Consider the following 10633-nt stretch of genomic DNA (forward strand, 5'->3'; position numbering starts at 1 on the left):
GAAAACAACCAGAGTGTACAGAGCAAATGAATGTGTCCCGCCATACTGGCCCTAACACCTCACTGAGGGGAAGTAGCTCTGTGATACACAAGCTGGGAGTGGGCGGGTGAGAGGTTGACATATACGTGAATGAAGACAAGTTTGCTGAGTGAAACTGGGAAGTAAAATAACGGAAATGGAATTTGAGTAAATATAGAAGGAAGAGAGGGGTGTCTAGAAACCCTCAAGAAGAACCTAGGGTTATGGGGCATTGCTGGGGCTTCTCCGCCAAGGGCAGGGCTTCGTGGGTAAGCGCCTTCTCAGGGCACTGCGGGAAACAGGGCGACTAGCAAACCACCCGCAGCTGCAGTGTAGGCAAGGGGATTAAGAAGGTTTAAAGCTGGCCTATTATTTGCCTTCTTGTTGGTATAGCTTGATTTCACCAACTTAGAAAAGGACAAGGTAGGGATAGGGGGATAAGAAAGGAGAAGAGCTGGAAGTGGGGTAGGGGAAGCAACCAGTCCCTGCCATGGCTATTCTGAGGGAAGCCCAGAGGTGCAAGAGGCAGGCCCTGCTCCAAGGAGTTCCGAATCCCGTTAGGAACACAGAGTCCCTCGGTACACAAACGCAAGCGCACATGATAAATGGCCAGGTAAGGACAAAAGATGCAGTGGGGTGTGGGCTGTGGGAAAGCATAGCTGGGAAAGCTTCTGGCGTAGAGGGCCTGCATGGGACCTGGATGGGTAACGAGAAGAGAAGGGATTCCAGACTGGGGACTCAGCAGGAGTCGGCAGCTGAGGCAGGACTGAGAAGGCGCGTCAGCTGGGGCCCTGGTAACACACCACCATGTGAAGGGGAAAAAGCTTCGCTTAGGGGCCAAGAGGATTTGTCCCTCCCGCTGACTAGGAGTCCTAGCACCTCAGTTTTCTCAACTCTAAAATGAGGATAATACCTTCCTTTCAGAGTTGCAAAAATGAAGATATGAATAAAGCAGTAATAGTTACTTGTACATAATAAGTGCTTAGCAAGTGATAGATTATAGTATTATATTACTGCTCCTGGAAATAAAAGCACAGGATAGAAATGAGAGGCTAGGAAAATGATACTATAAAAAACAAGTTGAAGACTTCCAGAAATGAAAATGGTCAAACAAAAAAGTTACAGTGTAAGTGGTGATAAAAATTAAAGAAGGGGTGGATTAGAGCAGGAATACCTCTGTGTGTTCCACGAATCAGCAGCAGCAGCACCTCCTTGAGAGCTCTTAGGAACTACAGACATTTGGCTCCACCCCAAATACCCTACTAGAGAGACCTACTTACTAGACTTTCTGGAGGCGGAGCCTGGCAATCTACATGCTAAAAGTACCTCTGACCTTAAAGTTTGAAAGCCCTGGGCTGCAGGATTTGGATAAGTTTCTTGGCCAAAAGATTAGTTCAAAGTAGACACATGTGATGTCAGTTGGCTTTGACTTCAAAATTAATCTTTGCACATGTGCAGAACTTTAGAGATTCTGCAAGGAAAGTAAAACTATGGAAAAGGATTAAGATTGACTGTAGTCATAAATATGGTTATAGTGCAAGTGGAAAAAGTTATGTCAGTTCAATCCTGGCTTGCTGGTATAAAATTACAAAAAAACATGTAGGTTTTTAGAGCTTTGAGGATTTTGGAATTGTGAACCTATATTGATTCATTTAAGCCACAAGACAACCCTCTGTAGGCAGCAGTTTCATCATGCCTACTGTATGTATTGAGAAAGTGAGGCACAGATAGGTTTCCAAGGTCACAGGGCTACTACATGGCAGAGCCAAGATTTGAACCCAGGTGGTAAGACTCCAGAATCCACCCTTTTAGCTGATGGTCCATGCTGCTTCACCTCCACTGTCATTTGTTTAACCCTTCCCTTATTATTGGACATACAGGTGTTTCTAGTGTTCCACTTTTACAAAGGAACACTGTGAAGAACATCTTTGGGTATAAGTATTTAACTGTATTTCTGATGATTCTTTAGGATAGGGTCCCAGAAATTGAAATCCTTGGTCAAGGGCTATAAACAATTTTAACGCAATTGTTTTCCAGATGCTGTTATAAGGATCACTGTTTCATCCCACTCTGCCAGCATTATCTTTCAAGTCTTTAGTGTTCTTGAGAAACAAACTGGTATATTATTTTTAAAATTCTTGTTTCTTTTATTCAAGTAAAGCTACAATATTTTTATATGCTCACCAACTGTGTACTTCCTCATTTGAAAACTGTTACACCCTTTGACCCCTTTTTTGAAACATGGTCTTAATGTTCCTCCTATTAAATTCTGTAAGCTCCTTAGGATAGTGAAACTTTTAACCTTTTGGTATACTTGCTATAATGTTTTAAAGTTTATTTTCCTTTTAATTATGACTTACATATATAAGTATTTTAAGTGTTTATGTAATAAAATCTATCAATATTTTCATGATTCTCTATTTCACACTTAGAACTTACTCATTCCCATAAAATATACTCTGCTTTCCTCCCCAAATCCCAAAACAGAAATTTTCAAACTTCAAGTTTAACTTTTAACTTGAAGTTACCATTTGAGTATATTTATGGTAAGAAACTCATTTCTTCAGAAAGCTATATAAGCTATGTGTGTTCATTTTTGGTGGTGGATATCCTTTGAGTTCCAGGAAACCTGAATAAGATCAAGACACAACCAGATAGTGGGAAGAAAGAGGGCTAGAAATGCATGGGATCAGGAGCATTAATCCAACCTGTCATTTGAAATCATGCTTTCCCTGGCAAGTCATTCCACCTTTCATTGCCCTCATTGGTGAAATAGAGATGATGATACCTATCCTGCCCAGCCTCTTGTTTATCTCTTGGATGTTCTGAGGATCAAATGAGTTAATAATAGGAAGTTCTTTGTCAACCACTGGTGGCTATGCCAGTCTACATATTGGACTGTGTTCAGTTCATTCATCTGCTCCAGTGTACCAGGCACCATGCTGGATTCTGGAGTTTTGACACTGAATAAGACATGCTGTCTGCTTGGTGAGCTTGGACAATGTGTATTAGATCATTTATATCTTTTAACAGCTGATGAGCAGGCAAAATCAGGTGGATGAAATGGGTTAAGGGGGTCAAAAGGTAAAAATTTTCAGTTATAAAATAAATAAGTCCTGAAGATAGAATGTACAGCATGGTGACTAAAGTTAATAATACTGTACTGCATATTTGAAAGTCTCTACTAATTGAGTAGACCTTAGAAGTTCTCATTACAAGAAAAATTTTGTAACTCTGGTGATAGATGATAACTAGACTTATTGTGGTGATCATTTACTATACATACAAACACTGAATCATTATGTTGCACACCTGAAACTAATACAATGTTATATGTCAGTTATACCTCAATTAAAAAAAACAATGAGGTAGGCAATATTAATAACCCTCGTTTATAGATAAGGAAACTGGGGCACAGAGAGGTACTTGTCCAAGGTCACACAACTAGTGAGCTGTAGTGCTGGGACACAAGCCCAGGCAGTCTGATTTCAAAGTCCAGGTTTTAACCACTATATGGGCCACCTCTCTAAAGATGAGGTGAAATTGGCTGACAATTACATACAATGAAACTTTACCGGAATATTTATTTTCAAGAGTGCAGAAAGAGAAGCCCATCTGGTCCTCACTACCACTTTTCCTGTTCTCTCCATGGGCAAACATTTAGTACAGAAGGGCTCTCTTGGGTGGAAGCTGGGGGCATAGGGATGAGCAGACCTTCATCCTGACCTGAAGGAGTCCAGGATCTGGTGGACAGGGCATGTGAAGCTGTGGTAGATAACCTTGGCCTGATAGTTCCTCTCCTACCAGCTCTCTCAGACCGGCTGGTGCCCAACTCCCTACCCTTCCTCTTCCTCAAGGACCACCACCATGGAGACCTGGGTACCACGGCTAGTGTCTCGAAGTGCACAGTGCCCGCTCAACGCCCAACATGCAGTTGGAGCTCAGCTGATGCTTCCTGAGCTAAACATATCAAGTTATAGAATACTTAGGAAGACTATGTGAGGGATATGATAATTCTTTCAGCCATCATCTTATTGAGAGAATAAAAACATGATTTTTTTCCCTAAGGATAAAGAGCTTACAATTATTTGGGCAGGGGGACAATAACAATATCTTTGAGCCTGCTTTTTTCTTTCTACATGAAAAATAACTAAACAAGAATCATGCTTGTTAGGAACTCTACCAACTAAAAACATGGGAGAAAGAAGTCAAGTTACTCCATTTTTCTATTCATTAGTAATTTTGCTTGTATGTATGTGAAAGGTTTGTTGAAAGAATATCTAAAATTAGTTTCCTCTCTGCAGGTATCATATTACCTTTGTCCCTGTCATCACTGATAAACACTCCCTGAGGGTTGGAGGAAAAAAACAGTTTTCCACTCTGGTTCCCAGGAGGAAATAAAAATCAATTATAGATGAGAAACACATGAAATCCAATTAATTCAGGTTATTAACCTAAGAAATCATTCTTCCTGCTTTTTCAATGTAAGGTAAGACCTCAGAGATGAGCTGAGCCAAAGGATATGGGCCATATGCCAGGCATTGTGTTGGGCACTTTCCATATAGCTTATTTAAACCTCACAACCACCCTCTGGAGGAGACATTACCTCAGTTTTTCAGAAATCACAGGAATATCCACCAGAGAGGTTAAATATGCTGCCTAAGGTTAGAGATAGAAGTCCACTTTCATCCAGACTCTAGACTGTCCACGATGGAGGCAGACCTTATTTTTCCTCATTTCACACTTTACCACCTCACTCCTTGGCCCTACCTAATTATAATGTCTGTGCATTTTTGTGGCTTCAAGTAATGATATAGTTGTTGAAGCAACTAATCCAACAGGACTACATTCAACAAGCATTTTTCAGGATCCATATTTGGGGGATCCCAGCAACTCAAAAACAAACACTACCATGCACGTCTGGATTATTTCCCACTTTGTGAATGGATGATGTGGCTAATCAAAACTACACTGCACTATAAAATAGGGACCACCTAAATCCTCTAATTCCCACTGGCTTTAATAATGGCATCTCAGCCAGTGCTTATTGGATTGAGGGAGGACACATAAGAAAAGAGGAGAAAAATTCAGTCAGTGTCAGGCAAGAGTTGAACCCAAACCACCAGGAATGAGTGAGGATTATATATGTGCCCCTTTATGACAGTGGCAAAAAAATGAAGTGGCAAAAAAAAGAGTCTAAAAGCCTCTTGGACATGGGACAGATTGAGCAAGGATGAATTTTATTTGTAATAGATTAAGCCTACCTGATCCTATTTCATGTTATAGAAGTCGTCAAGGGGTTTTCTGAATTAGACAGCTTTTTCGGTATCAGTTATTAAGTCCTCTGCATGTAAGCACTTCCTAGATACTTTATTCACAGTCCTGCTTGTTATCTGGCTTCCTTTTGTTTATTCCAAGATCACTTGGATGACAGAACCAAAGGATGACAGACCAGAATCCCACTCCCATGTCAGATGAGTGACTGAGTGCCGAGGAGTCTACCTCACAGGTATCTCCAGCATCTGGCTCATTTTTTTGCATGGCCACTACTGTGGCCACCACGGTTCAAGCCTTCATCACCATCACCTGGATGGTTATAATCTCTTGCAGTTTCTTTGCTCCAGACTTCTTCCCCTTTAACCAGAATCCACACAAAGCCAGAATGATTATGTTCTAAAGAAAATTGCTCACTAAGTCACTCCTCTATTTAAAACCCTCCCGTGGTGCTGTTTGCCCAAGGATAAATAATGACAATAGTATCCAAGAATAACTGGGTGCATAATTGATGCCAGGTACTACATGACTTGTCCCAACTCTTGCAGCAACCCAGTGAGGGAGGTATACCCTCATTACCATTACTTATTGAAGCTAAGTTACTTGACCAATGCCCAACAGCTAAAAAGAGCTGTGACACAAATGTGGATCTGTATGACCTACAGTGCATATTTTAGCCACTATCCTACCCAGGTGATGGCATGTGGGTTCTCTGTGGCCTGGCATGCTCACCATGCCAGCCTCATTTCTAGGAGCCCCACATTGCTCTTCAGGCTTTAGCTCTTTGAGCTACCTGCAGGTCCTGACCCTTGACATGCTGTTTCCATGCCTCTGATTTTGTTTGTTTTCCACATGAATCCCTCCTCTATAATGCCCTCTCCCATTTGTCTATCTTGTGGGATGTCTCATCTTTCAAGATTCAACTCAAGTGTTGATTCCTCCAAGAATCTTTTCTCAATCCCTCCTCTCTGTCGCAGAACTGACCACTCCCTTCCTGTGCATCACTGTGCGCCAGTTAAGCTTCTATTATAGCAACACAATACTGTCCTATCCTTACATGGATGAGTTTGACTCCCCCCTCTTAGACTTCTGTGAATTTCGTAAATGCTAGGACTGTGTCTTACTACTCTGATTTACCCATAGTATCTAGCACAGTGCTGGGCTTATAGGTTTACTGTAAATATTGTCAAATGAATGAAAATATTTGTTTGCACATGATATATATTGCTTGGTCAGAGCACTTGTGCCACTGTATTGTGAGACTGATATTACTTTTACTTACAGTATCAGCACAATTAGTAATTTTTTATTTACTGAAGGACTATATATGAAACTCTGAAGAGGTACATGGAGCTTTAGGGTGACTAAAATTTTTGGGCATCCTCCCAATTACAGCAGCGGATAAGGATGGAGAGAAGATACTGTTGTCCACATGCCACACTTGTTTTCATCTGGGAGCGTACTCAGTGATAATGGGCTGTCACAGTACAAGCCAAACGTGGTATGGGAATGACATACATATCTCCTTTAGCAATGGGTATATGGGCGGCTCACATCTGAAGCACAATGCACATGTTTTATTGTGCACAATTAGATAGACTGATAAGAATAAAATTAATTTAAACATTTAATTTAAAAGCAAGAATAGCAGCGGTGGAAAACCATGACCAACTCATGACAGCACAAGTGATATTGTGATGACAAAACATCCTTTCCCCAAATTTTCAGACACACCAGTTCTACATGTGTACACATGTCACATTGTACAACACTACATGGCAGCCAGACTTGATTACTGGCAGCTAAATGCAATTCCTAACTGAAACGTTCTGGTCCTACCTCAAAACCATATATATCCCCAAATTCTGACCTATCCTCGAGTCTCAGCTCAAGGGAAACCTCCTCAGGAAAGCCTTCCCTTGTCTTGCAGTACAGTCGGTATACACTCTCAAAGAATTTTCTTCAGAGCTTATCTTTGTTTGTGAATACATGTTCCATGCTTAGTTTACTAATGGTTACCTTCCCAAAGCATCTATAAGATCCAGGAGATCAGGTTTTATTCATAATTTTTTCTCAGTGACTGTCACATAACCAGACACTCTGTAAATATTTTCAATGAATGAATGATTCCTTCACCCCTTACTCACTAATTGCCCTGTTCTCTTAAGAATTATATCCAATTTCTTGCCAGACTCAGGCTGATCCTCAACCCATTCCTCTTCATTATTTCCCTACCCTTTCACAAGGCTCAGTCCTTACTTTCTATTCCTCTCCCCTTCCAGACCCAATTAAAAAATGCATCTTAGAAGTGACAGCTTCAAACCAACCTGAACTTTCCAACACGTGCGGAATCCAGGTCAAGGTCATGCAACAGGAAACAATAAAGAAAATAAAGGAAAATGTGGTGACTGGAGTAGCTATTAGGTTATTTTAAACATTCTGAACAACTAAAAAAATCTATTAATTCAGTAACAATACTTTAAACCTCTTCTACTTTATCATGTAGATTAAAATGGGTTTATTTGCCAATGTTTTCCACTCCTCAGTATGTTTTAGCTTTGCCTAGACACAGCCTTGGAAAAGAATTGATTGTGTTTACTGTTGGCAGGTAGTAAGCCACACATGTGGTCTCTCTCCGGGTTGCTCCTAAATAACCGCGCTCTGTGCTCCAGGATTCTTCTCCACCCGAGTGTGGGCCCACTCCTCCCTTCCTACTACTTGGTTCCCCTCTAACATCTTCTTCTACATCTTTTCCCACTTATCTGCCATAAATCTATGTTCCTAAGCCCCTTCACAAGTATAAAGCATCCATCCTCTGAGGCCCTTACAGAGGAAGAATCCTATGTGCACCACTCTGCTGGTCCTGGGTGGAGGAGGGGGAGGCATGGAAAGGTGTAATTGGAAAAGTTCTGCTTTCAGGAATAGGAACTAGTGAGGTGTTAATTTCTGGAAATTTAGAGCATTTTAGGAAGTGTTCTTCATTAATTCCCCTCAGTACTGGACTGTACTTAAATTGCACTTGGAAAGTCCAGTTTAGGAGAAAGAGCAGACAAAATGTAATTCCTCACAGACTCTTCCCCAAATACTGCTTTCTTTGAATCTCTGAGAGAGTTAAGGCAACTAAACGAAATGCCCTGTCTCTTGGTAGTAGGCTTCCTACTCCAGGGGCCACCCCAGCGAGACACTGTGAAGACATCAGTGCCAGAGTCAGTGGGGCACACTGGAGATGGAGGGATGCAGGTAGTGGCGGTGACGTCATTTTCTTCGGGTACTTTCATTAGGCAGGAGGTGGAATAAAGTATTAAAAGTAGGGGACGAAACTTGTAAGAAGAGCAGAAGATATGGGTAAAACCACAGGGGAGGTATAAATGGACACAAATGCTAGCACAGGCATTTTTCTAAAAGATAAACTTTTGAGTCGAGTTTTTAAAACCATGTGCATGTGTTACCCGTTTGATGTTATAATTTTGAATAATTAAAAAAATAATGTAAGACTGCATCAATCTGGTATTTTTTTTCTCCCCAAGAAACACGGCAGCTGGTAATCAGGCACGACCCTAATTGGGTGCCACTGGGGCAAGGTTCCCAAGGCAGCTGGAAGCTCGGGTCAAGGATCCTGGGAGAGGACTCGCGGCCCAGGCGCTGGATGCTGACGCCGTGCCCTCCCACATGGGAACGCGCTAGAAAACTGCCCATTCCCTCGCTCACACACAGGAAGGGGGTTCTTCCTGGCCGAGCCACCGACAGAAACCAGGCGCAGGCACAAGGCGCTGCCCGCAGCCTGCGTCTCGGTGCGCGCTGCCTTCCTCGGCGAGGGCGATCCGCCGCCCCTTCTGGGGTAACCGAACAGTCCGGTCCTGCGCCCGCGAAGCCTTTAGTCTGGTTGCCTGGTCGCGCACGCAGGGTTCCCTGGGCTGAGCTGCTCCGGCGTACGTCTGTCCTCTGGCCCCGAGCCCGCGACCCCCAGGCGCAGCCACTGCCCGTCCTCCATCGGCGCGCTTTCCGCCAGACCTCCTCGCGGCCCCTGGACCTACCTGGCGCACCGGCCTGGGCTCCCTCACCAGGTGCAGCGCAGGCCCGTCGACTCCGGTCTCCACGACGATGGGCTCGAGGCTGGGCTCGGGACGGCTAGCGGGCCCCACTCCCGGCGCCAAGGTCACGGTCCCGGAGAGGCGCCGCTCGCGGGGCCGGCCTCGGCAGCCCCGCAGCCCCTCTGGGCGGCCGCCGCGGCCCCGGCCTCGGAGCTCCGCCCCTCGCCCGCTCCCCGCCCGCTGGTCCCTTCGCGGTCCCCGACCGCCGAGCCCAGCTCCCCTCGGAGCCCGCTCGCGGGCTGCTCCCTGAGCCTGCACCCCGGGCAGCCCCGGTTCCCTCACCGTCTTCCTGCCCAGATCGAGCGGAGCGAACTCCTAGCGCCCGGCGCGGAGGGCGCGTCTGCCCCCCACCGAGGGCTGCGCTTTGGGTCTGGTTCCCGGGGACCCGGCGCTCGGGTCCTCTCCGGTGCTGCGCCAGGAGTTCCCTGACCCTCTGCCTGCTCCTGCGGCCGGAGAGACCCCCTTCCCTCCTCCTTCTCCGAGAAGGAAAAAGGCCTAAGCAATAGGGGACTTAGGGCTCCGCCAACGTTCTCCGTGCCGAGTGGGCCTCTGTTTGCTGACTAAAGGCCAGAGAGTCACGGTAAAATAAGTATATCCCCCGTGCCAAAACTCTTACTCATTCTGCGGGACTCAGGCTGGGCGCTGTCCTCGCTGCGAGATCTCTGTGCTCGCAGACCGCTCGCGGTCGTTCCTGGCCAGCGGCAGGCACCTGTAGCGCGGTGTTTCCCTTACCCACCCGAACGGGCGCTCCTTCGAGTCCGGGATCCGGCCTGCCTCGCTCATCCCAGTCTCCAGCCCCTGGCGTGGCGCCCGCCACCTATCAGGCGCTCGAATATTTTATGAATAAATGGAAATTTAATTTTTTGGTGGAAAACCGTTTTTTTCATACAACACATTCTTTTTGGGGTTGGCAAATTCCTAGCCACTATAAAAAGCCACGAAAAATGTTATCCCCTTTGATGCAACATTCTTGGGAAATTTCCAGAACAAAATAATACTCGTGCAGAAGTTCGTAGCAGGATCATTTATTACAGAAAACAATAATTTAAAAAACCCACAAAAAGTAAACAAAGCCAAACTGTCAACAATAGGAAATTGATTAAATAAATCATGGTAGTGTAACTTAATGAGATATTACACAATCATTAAAATGAAAAACATCAAGGCACGAGTGTCTCAAGATGTTTTAAGAACAAGAGGCAGTATTTATAAAGAAAAAAGGAAAATCAAGCAACATGATAAAGTGTTTA

General features: G+C 44.4%; 1 protein-coding gene and 1 long non-coding RNA gene across 3 annotated transcripts in view; one reads left to right on the forward strand and one right to left on the reverse strand.

The window, feature by feature from the left end:
- LOC140848391 (uncharacterized) overlaps positions 1-9320 on the forward strand; it is a 128176-nt gene extending 118856 nt beyond the window's left edge. The window contains exons 2-3 of the long non-coding RNA XR_012129176.1: positions 5437-5527; positions 7575-9320. This is a non-coding gene — a long non-coding RNA (uncharacterized lncRNA). The remainder of the gene's footprint in view (positions 1-5436; positions 5528-7574) is intronic.
- Positions 1-10245, reverse strand: part of CASR (calcium sensing receptor) — an 86365-nt gene extending 76120 nt beyond the window's left edge. The window contains exon 1 of one of the 2 annotated variants that reach the window (XM_017676781.3): positions 10000-10245. The gene's annotated coding sequence lies outside the window, so the exon portion shown is untranslated. The other variant, XM_037013166.2, reaches the window with a different exon arrangement.
- Between the last annotated feature and the right edge of the window lie 388 nt (positions 10246-10633).

This window comes from Manis javanica, chromosome 3 (genome assembly GCF_040802235.1).
Source record: "Manis javanica isolate MJ-LG chromosome 3, MJ_LKY, whole genome shotgun sequence".
Classification (NCBI taxonomy): Eukaryota; Metazoa; Chordata; class Mammalia; order Pholidota; family Manidae; genus Manis; species Manis javanica.